Source organism: Leptonychotes weddellii, chromosome X (assembly GCF_054177405.1).
Source record: "Leptonychotes weddellii isolate Sample4059 chromosome X, ASM5417740v2, whole genome shotgun sequence".
Taxonomy (NCBI): domain Eukaryota; kingdom Metazoa; phylum Chordata; class Mammalia; order Carnivora; family Phocidae; genus Leptonychotes; species Leptonychotes weddellii.
The window spans coordinates 51,290,711-51,301,652 of NC_138385.1; positions in this window are offsets into that span (position 1 = coordinate 51,290,711).

The following is a 10,942-nucleotide window of genomic DNA, read 5'->3' on the forward strand; positions in this document are numbered from 1 at the left end:
AGATTGACAAACCTTTAGCTAGATCCACAGAGAGAGAGAGAGAAAGGGCTCAAATATATAAAATCAGAAAAGAGAGGAGAAGTTACAACTGATATCACAGAAATACAAAAGATAAGAGGCTACTATGAAAAATTACAAATTACCAAACTGGACAATCTAGAAAAAAATGGATAGATTCCTAGAAACATAATTTTCCCAGACAATCAGAAAGAAATACAAAAATCTGAATAGAAGAACTAGTTGTAGGAGCACTGAGTCAGTAAACATAAACCTCCCCAAAACAAAAGTCCAGGACCAGACAACTACACTGGTGAATTCTACAAAACAGTCAAAGGAGAGTTAATACCTATTCTTCTCAAAGTCTTCCAAAAAAATTGAAGAGAAAGGAAAACATTCAAACTTATTTTATGCAACCAGCATTTCCTTGATATCAAAACTAGATAAAAGCTCCCCACAAAAGAAAACTGCAGACCAATATCACAGATGAATATAAGTATAAAAATCCTCAATAAAATACTAGCAGAACAAATTCAACAATGCATTGAAAGGATCATACACATTGGGATTTATTCCAGAGTTGCAAGAATGGGTCAACATTTGCAATTCAGTTAATGTGATACCACATTAATAAAACAGAAGGATAAAAACCATACAATTATCTCAATAGGTACAGAAAAAGCATTTGACAAAACTCAACATTTATTTATAACAAAACTCTTAACATATCGAGAATAAAGGGAATGTAATTCAACATAATAAAGGCCATATATGACAAACGCACAGCTAATATCATACTCAATATTGAAAAAAAGGTTTTTCCCTTAAGAACAGGAACAAGACAATGATCCCCACTGTTGCCCTCTGTTTATTCAATATAGTACTGGAAGTCCTAGCCAGAGCAATTAGGCAAGTAAAAGAAATAAAAACATCCAAATTGGAAAGGAAGAAATAAAATTGTCATTATTTGCATATGATATATATAAAAAACCTTAAAAACCTTAAATGCTTCACTACAAAACTGATAGAACTAATAAATTCAGTAAAGTTTCAGGATACAAAATTAATAAATAAAAATTCATTGTGTTTTTATACATTAATAATGAACTATCAGAAAGATTAAAAAAAAAAAACAACACCCCAATCCCATTTACAACCTCTTTCAAAAAAAATAAAATACCTAGGAATAAATTTAACTAAGGCAGTGAAAGACTTATACACTGAAAACCGTAAGACTTGGATGAAAGAAATTGAAGACACAAATGGAAAGTCATTCCATATGTATGGGTTAGAAGAATCAATATTATTAAAATGTCCATACTACCCAAAGCAATCTACAGATTCAATGCAATCCCTATTAAAATCGCAGTGGCATTTTTCACAGAACTAGAACAAATAATTCTAAAATTTGTATGTAACCTCAAAAGACCCCAAATATCCAAAGCAATGTTGAGAAAGAAGAGCAAAGTTGGAGGTATCACACTCTCTTATTCAAACTGTACTATAAAGCTATAGTAATTAAAACAGTATGGTATTGGCATAGAAATAGACACAGAGATCAGTTAAACGGAAGAGAAAGCCCAGAAATAAACTTATATATATGTGGTCAATTCTTTATGACAAAAGAAGCAAGAATACACAATGAGAAAAAAAGTCTCTTCAATAAGTGGTGTTGAAAACTGATGATTACTAGAGGGGAAGTGGGAGGGGGGAATGGGTTAAATAGGTGATGGGGATTAAGGAGTGCACTTGTTGTGATGAGCACAAGGTGTTGTATGAAAGTGTTGAATCACTAAATTGTACACCTGAAAGTAATACTACAGTGTATGTTAACTAACTGGAATTTAAATTAAAACTAATGAAATAAATAAATAAGTAAAAGCATACACATAAAAAATAAATGGTATTAAGAAAACTGGGCAACTACATGCAAAAGAATGAAACTAGATCACTCTTAACACCAGATGCAAAAAATAACTTGAAATGGATTAATGACTTGAATGTAAGACCTGAAGCCATGAAACTCCTAGAAGAAAACATAGGCAAAAAGCTCCCTCAACATCAGTCTTAGTGACTTTTTTTTTTATCAGACTCCAAAGGCCAGGGCAATAAAAACAAAAATAAACAAAGGGGACCACATCAAACTAAATAGCTTCTGCACGGCAAAGGGAACCATCAACAAAATGAGAACACAACCATCTAAATGGAAGATGATATTGCAAGACATAGATCCAAAAGGGGTTAATATCCAAAATATATAAATAACTCATACAACTCAATTATTTAAAAAAATGTGATAAAAAATGGGCAGAGTGGGATGCCTGCATGGCTCAGTCAGTTAAGCAGCTGTCTTTGGCTCAGGTCATGATCTCAGGGTCCTGGGATCAAGTCCCACATTGGCTCCCTGTTCCACAGGGAGCCTGCTTCTCCCTCTCCCTGCTGCTCCCCCTGATTGTACTCTCTCACTCACTCATTCTCTCTCTAATAAATAAAATCTTTTTAAAAAATGGGCAGAGGAAATGAATAGACATTTTTTTTCCAAATAAAACTCATAGATGTTCAACAGGCAGATGAAAAGATGCTCAATATCACTAATCATCAGGTTAATGCAAATCAAAACCATAATGAGATATCATCTCACACCTGTCAGAATGGTTATTATCAAGAAGACAAGAAATAATAAGAGTTGGTAAGGATGTGGAGAAAAGGGAACCTTAGTGCACTATTGGTGGGAATGTAAATTAGTGCAATCCTTATGTAAAACAGGATAGAAGTTCCTCAAAAAATTAAAAATAGAACTACCATATGATCCAGCAATTCAACTTCTGAGTATCTATCCTAAGAAATGAACACTAATTCCAAAAGACATATGCACCCCTATGTTTATTGCAGCATTATTTACAATAGCCAAGATATGGAAACAACCTAAGTGTCCATCAGTAAAGAAATGGATAAAGAGGATGTGATATATATATACATCCATACTCTACTCATCCATAAAACACCTGAAATCTGTCATTTGCTACAATCCATGGATTTACCTTGAGGATATTATTCTAAGTGAATAATAAGTCAGATGAAGTTAGACACATACCTCATAATTTCACTTATAAGTACAATCTAAAAACAAACAAACAAACAAAACCCAGACTCAAAGATACAGACAGCAGAGTGCTGATTGCCAGAGGGGAAGGGGGGTTCAGTGAAGGGGATCAAAAGGTACTAACTTCTAGTTAAAAAATTAGTAAGTCATGAAGATATAATGTACAACACAGGGTATGCAATCAATATTTTATTAACTTTTTATGATGACAGATGGGAATTAGACGTATTGTGGTGATCAATTCACAGTGTATACAAATGTTGAGTCAGTATGTGATACACATGAAACTAATAGAATATTGTATGTCAGTTATATTTCATAAAAATAAAAGAAAAATGGAGGGGCGCCTGGGTGGCTCAGTCGTTAAGCGTCTGCCTTCGGCTCAGGTCGTGATCCTGGGGTCCTGGGATCGAGCCCCGCATCGGGCTCCCTGCTCTGCAGGAAGCCTGCTTCTCCCTCTCCCACTCCCCCTGCTTGTGTTCCCTCTCTCGCTGTGTCTCTCTGTCAAATAAATAAATAAAATCTTTAAAAAAAAAATAAAAATAAAAATAAAAATAAAAATAAAAGAAAATGGAATGCAAAATACAGATGGACTCATTTTTTAATCAAGATATTTTCATTTTATTTTAGAATTTTCTAGTCTTAAATTCTTTTTTAAAGCATTGTTTTTTAAGATTTATTTATTTATTTATTTATTTATTTATTTATTTATTTATTTGTCAGAGAGAGAGAGCACAAGCAGGGGGAGAAGCAGGCTCCCCGCTGAGCAAGGAGCATGATGTGGGACTTGATCCCAGGACCCTAGGATCATGACCTAAGCCAAAGGCAGATGCTTAACCAACTGAGCCACCCAGGCATCCCTAGTCTTAAATTTCTAAGTGCATAGCAGTGATGACCATCTTGGATCATACTTTTAAAAGAGTGATTAGTGCAAACTGCTTAAATATATTCACTATAGAATAGATGCCTAAAGATTAAGAATCTTGCTGGAACTGAGATTCACTACATCCAGTTATAGAGAAGCAAATACTTACCTAATTAAATAATAATATTCACAAGATATGTTGAGTTGCAAAATAAGTTCAGGTGTCCATAACACCAAACAATATTTTAAAATCTGGAAAGAATTTCCAGTTAGATGTTCTATTGTGATTCTAAGAATCTCTTATGAATTGGAGGCAATTTGTATAGATATTTCCAATATGTATAAAATGTAATATCTCAAGTACTTTTTTATTGACCCGATATAAAAATAATTTTATCCTCCCATGTCTTTGAATTTTTCAGATGTGAAGAGGTAGTAGAGAAAACATCTTTCTCTAATAAAACACAATAAATATTTGCATGGTATATATTTTCCCACACTTTTACTTTTGACACACTCATTGAATGCAGTGAAGTGAGCCTGTTGTTAATGGCATATAATTGGCTCATTTCTTTAACCCACTCTTCCAATGTATCTTTTGAAATGTATTTTCCATTTATATTTAACATTTTGGATATGTTAGAGTTTAAGTCTGCCATTTTTTAATTTGTTTTCTGTTTGTTACTTCTGGGTGTCATTCCTCTGTCTCTCTCTCTCTCTTTTTTAAAGATCTGAGTCATTTATTTGAGAGAGAGAGAGAGGGAGACCCCAGAGGGAGAAGCAGACTCCTTGCTGAGCAGAGAACCTGATGTGTCAATCTCAGGACCCTGAGATCATAACCTGAGCCAAAGGCAGACACTAAACCAACTGAGCCACCCAGGTGCCCTCTGTCTCTCTTTTTATGGCTTCCTGTTTATTAGTTGAACATTTTTAAGGATTTTAACATGAATTATTTATAGTGTTTTTGAGTATATCTTTGTATAGTTTTCATAGAGGTTCCTCTGGGTATTGCAATATACATATGTGACTTATCACAGTTTACTGATTTCAATTTTTACCATTTTGAAGTGTGAAAACAATATTTTCATTGAGGCACCTTTACTTTCCCCACTTTTTTTTCCAAGTTGCTTACTTTTATTTCAAGTTTTTATTTAAATTCCAGCTAGTTAACATACAGTATAATACTAGTTTCTGTTATAGAATTTAGAGATTCATCACTTACATAAAACACCCACTGCTATCCCAAGTGCCCTCCTTAATACCCATCACCTATTAAAACCCATCCCCCCATTCATCTCCCCTTCAGTAACCCTCAGTTTGTTCTCTATAGTTAAGATTCTGTTTAATGATTTGCCTCTCTCTTGTTTCTCCTGTGATCATCTGTTATGTTTCTTAAATTCCACATGAGTGAAATCATATGGTATTTGCCTTTCTCTGACTGACTTATTTCACTTAGCATAATACTCTTTAGCTCCATCAACATCATTGCAAATGGCAAGATTTCATTTTTTTTAGATTAAATTTTACTTAGCTAATGTATAGTACAATACTGGTTTCTGTGATTTCATCACTTACATACAACAACCAATGTTCATCACAAGTGCCCTCTTTAATACCCATCATCCATCTAGCCCATTGCCCACTCACCTCCCTCCATCAACCCTCAATTATTTCTCTACCATTAAGAGTATCTTATGGATTGTTTCCCCATCTCTTCTTTCCCCATTCTCCTATGTTCATCTGTTTGCCTTTTTAAATTCCACATATGAGTGAGATCATATGGTATTTGTCTATCTCTGGCTGACTTACTTCACTTAGCATAATACACTCTAGCCCCATTCATGTCATTGCAAATGTCAAGATTTCATTCTTTTTGATGGCTGAGTAATATTCCATTGCATATATATATCAACTCTTCTTTATCCATTCATTAGTCAATGGACATTTGGGCTCTCTCCATAGTTTGGCTATTACTGATAATGGTTCTATAAACATTAGCATGTATGTACACCTTTGAATCTGTATTTTTGTAACGTTTTTGTAAATACCTAGTAGTGCAATTGCTGGGTAGTGGGGGAGTTTTATCTGTAACTTTTTGAGGAACCTCCATACTGTTTTCCAGAGTGGCTGCACCAGATTGCAGTCCCACCAACAGTGCAAGAGGGCCCCCCTTTCTCTGCATCCTCAGCAACACCTGTTGTTTCTTGTATTGTTACTTTTAGCCATTCTGATTGGTGTGAGGTGTTATCTCCTTGTGGTTTTGATTTGTATTTCCCTGATGTTGAGTGATGTTGAGCATCTTTTTATGTGTCTATTAACCATCTGAATGTCTTCTCTTGAAAAGTGTCTATTCATGTCTTCTGCCCATTTCTTAACTGACTTATTTGTTTTTTAGAGGTTGAGTTTGGTAAGTTCTGTATAGATTTTGGATACTAACCCTTTATGAGATATGTCATTTGCAAATAACTTGTCCCATTCTATAGGCTTCTTTTTGTTTTGTTGATTGTTTCCTTCACTGTACAGAAACATTTTATCTTGAAGTCCCAATAGTTCATTTTTGCTTTTGTTTCCCTTGCCTCCAGCAACATGTCAAGTAAGAAGTTGCTATGACTGAAGACAAAGTGGTTTCTCCCAGTGTTCTCTTCTAGGATTTTGATGGTTTCCTGTCTCACATTTAGGTCTTTCATCCATTTTGAGTTTATTTTTGTGTATGGTGTAAGAAAGTGTTCCAGTTTCATTCTTCTGCATGTGGCTGTCCAGTTTTCCCAACACCATTTGTTGAAGAGATTGTCTTTTTTTTCATTGGATAGTCTTTCCTGCTTTGTCAAAGAGTAGTTAACCATATAGTTGTGGGTCCATTTCTGGGTTTTCTATTTTGTTCCATTGATCTATGCATCTGTTTTTGTGCCACTACCAAACTATCTTGATCACTACATCTTTGTAACATACCATGAAATCTGGATTCCTGATGCTCCAGATTTGTTTTTCTTTTTCAGGATTGCTTTGGCTATATGGGGTCTTTTGTGATTCCATACAAATTTTAGGGTTTCTTGTTCATCAAAATCCTGGTGGTATTTTTTTTAAAGATTTTATTTATTTATTTGAGAGAGAGAGAATGAGAGAGAGTGAGCACATGAGAGGGGGGAGGGTCAGAGGGAAAAGCAGACTCCCTGCTGAGCAGGGAGCCCAATGCAGGACTCGATCCAGGGACTCCAGGATCATGACCTGAGCCAAAGGCAGTCGCTCAACCAACTGAGCCACCCAGGCGCCCTCCTGGTGGTATTTTGATAGGGATTGCCTTTAATGTGTAGATTACTTTGGGTAGTATAGACATTTTAACGATGATTTTCTATCAATTGATGAGCATGGGATGCTTTTCCATTTTTTTGTGTCCTCTTCAATTTCTTTCATAAGTTTTCTGTAGTTTTCAGAGTACAGATCTTTTACCTCTTTAGTTAGGGTTATTCCTATGTACCTTAATGGTTTGGGTCCAATTGCAAATGGGATAGATTCCTTCATTTCTTTTTCTGTTGCTTCATTATTGGTGTATAGAAATGCAACAGATTTCTGCACATTGATTTTATATCCTACAACTTTGCTGAATTCATGTATGAGTTCTAGCAAATTTTTGCTAGAGTCGTTCAGGTTTTCTACATAGAGTATCATGTTTTCTACAAATAGTGAAAGTTTGACTTCTTTTTTGCTGATTTGGGTGCCTTTTATTTCTCTTTGTTGTCTGATTGCTGAGGCTACGACTTCCATTACTATTTTAAATAGTAATGGTGAGAGTGGACATTCTTTTTCTGTTTCTGACCTTAGGGGGAAAGCTGTCAGTTTTTCCTCATTGAGGATATTAGCTGTGTGGCTTTCATTTATGGCCTTTATGATGTTGAGATATGTTCTACCTATCCCTACTTTCTTGAGGGTTTTTATCAAGAATGGACACTGTTTGCTCTGGGTAGCATAGACATTTTAACAATATTTATTCCTCCAATCCATGAGCATGGAATATTTTTCTATTTCTTTGTGTCTTCCTCAATTCTTTCATAAGTGTTCTGTAGTTTTTAGAGTACAGATCGTTTACCTCTTTGGTTAGATTTATCCCTAGTTATCTTATGGTTTTGGGTGCAGTTGTAAATGGGATCAATTCCTTAATTTCTTTCTTCAGTCACATTGTTAGTGTATAGCAATGCAATAGATTTCTATGCATTGATTTTATATCCTGCCATGCAGCTGACTTCCTGTATGAGTTCTAGCAAATTTGGGCTGCAGTCTTTTGAGTTTTCCACATACAGTGTCATGTCACCTGCCAAGAGTGAGAGTTTGACTTCTTTTACTACGGCTTTTTTTTGACATCCATTTGCATGAGAGATGTTTCTGCATCCCCTCACTTTCAACCTGCAAGTGTCTTTAGGTCTATAATGAGTCTCTTATAGGCTACATATAGATCTTGTTTATTTATTCATTCTGATTCTCTATGTCTTTTGATTGAAGCATTTAGTCCTTTTACATTCAGAGTGATTATTGGTAGATATGAAATTATTGTCGTTGTGTTATCTGTAAAGTTGGTGTTTCTGGTGATGTTCTCTGGTCCTTTTTATTCTCTGTTGCTTTTGGTCATTTTTCCCCACTCAGAGTCCCTTTTAATGTTTCCTGCATGGCTCCTTTATTTGTCATGAACTCCTTTAATGTTTTGTCTGGTGAGCTCTTTATCTCGCCTTCTATTATGAATGACAGCCTTGCTGGTTAAAGAATTCTTGCCTGCATATTTTTTTCCCAATCAGCAAGTTGAGTATTTCCTGCCATCATTGTCTTCTGGTCTGCTTCATTTCTGTAGACAGATCTGCTGTGAACCTGACCTGTCTTCCCTTATATATTTTTTTAAGATTTTATTTATTTGTTTATGAGAGAGAGAGAGAAGGCACAGAAGCAGGGGGAGCAGCAGAGGCAGAGGGAGAAGCAGACTCTCCACTGAGCAGGGAGCCTGATCCGGGACTCGATCCCAGGACCCTGAGATCATAACCTGAGCTGAAGGCAGACATTAACCAACTGAGCCACCCAGGCATCCCTACACTTGTAGTTTAAAGGCTTTTTTCCCTTGCTGCTTTTAGGATTCTTTCCTTGTCTGTGTATTTTGTGAATTTGAGTATGATGCATCTTGGAGATGGTCAGCTTTTGTGAATTTAATGGGAGTCCTCTGTGCTTCTTGGATATTCATGTCTGTATTCTTCTAGAGTTTAAGGAATTTTTCAGGTATAATTTGTTTTAATAAACTTTCTCCTTTTTCTCTCTCTTCATCTTCTGGGACTTTTATGATATAAATGTTATTATGTTTTAATATGTCAGTGAGTTCTCTACATCTACCTTCCTAGTCCATTACCTTTCTTTCTCTCTTCTTTTCAGGTTCATTATCTTCCATAAGTTTTTCTTCTCTATCACTGATTCAGTCCACTGCTTCATCCTTTCATTATTATGGTCTCCATTTGGGATTGCATCTTGGTTAAAGCATTTTCAGTTTTGGCCTGACTAGTTTTTAGTTCTTTTATCTCTGCAATAAGGGACTCTCTAGTGCCTTGTATGTTTTTTTCAAGCCCAGCTAGTATCCTTGTGATTGTTTTAAATTCTTGTTTAGTCGTCTTACTTATAGCTACATTGATTAAATCTCTGGCCATAATTTCTTCCTGTTCTTTCTTTTGGAGCAAATTCCACCATCTTGTCATTTTGGAGAGAAAAAAAGCAAAATAAAACAATAAATTTGAAAAATTGAAGAAAGAAAAAATTAAATAAAATTAAATGCATAAAGGTATCTAGATCCTAGGTCTGTTTTGGTCTGCTTGTTATGAGAGACTTGATAGAAAAAAAAAGGTAGAAAGAAAATAAAAGAAAAAGAAGAAAAAAGTTGGAAATTTAAAATATATATATATAATAAAATAATTAAAAAATTGCTCTTTCTGTATCCAAAAAACAAACATAAAAAAAAAAGAAACCAGCAAAAATGAAGATAAAAGCAAACCAAATCAACAGGATCTAATTGGTATATACTGAGTACTCCACTGAACAATAGTAGAAAACACATTTTTTCCAAGCACCCATTGAACATTCACCAAGATAAACTGTATCAGGGCCATCAGATAAATCTCAAAAAATGTGAAAGGATTGAAGTGATACAGATATGTTCTCTGATCATAATGAAATCAAATTAGAAATAGGAAAAGAGGAAAATTTCAAAATACATGAAAATTAAACAACTCACTTTTTTACATAATCCATTAGACAACTCTTTAGGGAGATGAAAAAATACATAGAACTAAGTGAAATAAAAATAAGCATATCAAAACATGAAGGATATATTGGGGCGCCTGGGTGGCTCAGTTGTCAAGTGTCTGCCTTCAGCTCAGGTCATGATCTCAGGGTCCTGGGATCGAGCCCCGCATCGGGATCGCTGCTCAGCAGAGACAGCCTGCTTCTCCCTCTCCTACACCTTCTGCTTGTGTTCCCTCTCTCGCTGTGTTTCTCTCTGTCAAATAAATAAATAAAATCTTTAAAAAAAAATGAAGGTTATACTTAAAGTAGTGCTGAGAGAAATTCATAATAGTAAATTCTTATAATAAGCAAGACATATTCAGGGTACTAAATGAGAAGAACATGCAGCCAAGAATACTTTATCCGGCAAGGCTGTCATTTAGAAAGGATGGAGAGATGCAGAGCTTCCACGACCGGCAGGAAGTGAAAGAATATGTGACCACTAAGCTGGCCCTGCAAGAAATATTAAGGGGGGGGTTCTATAAAACGAGAAAGACCACAAGAGTGATATACAGCAGAAATTTAAAGGGACAATCTATAAAAACAACGTCTTCACAGGCAGCATGAAGACAATTAGTTCATATCTTTCAATAATCACTCTCAACGTGAATGGCCTAAATGCTCCCATAAAACAGCACAGGGTTGCAGATTGGATAAAAAGACAGGACCCATCC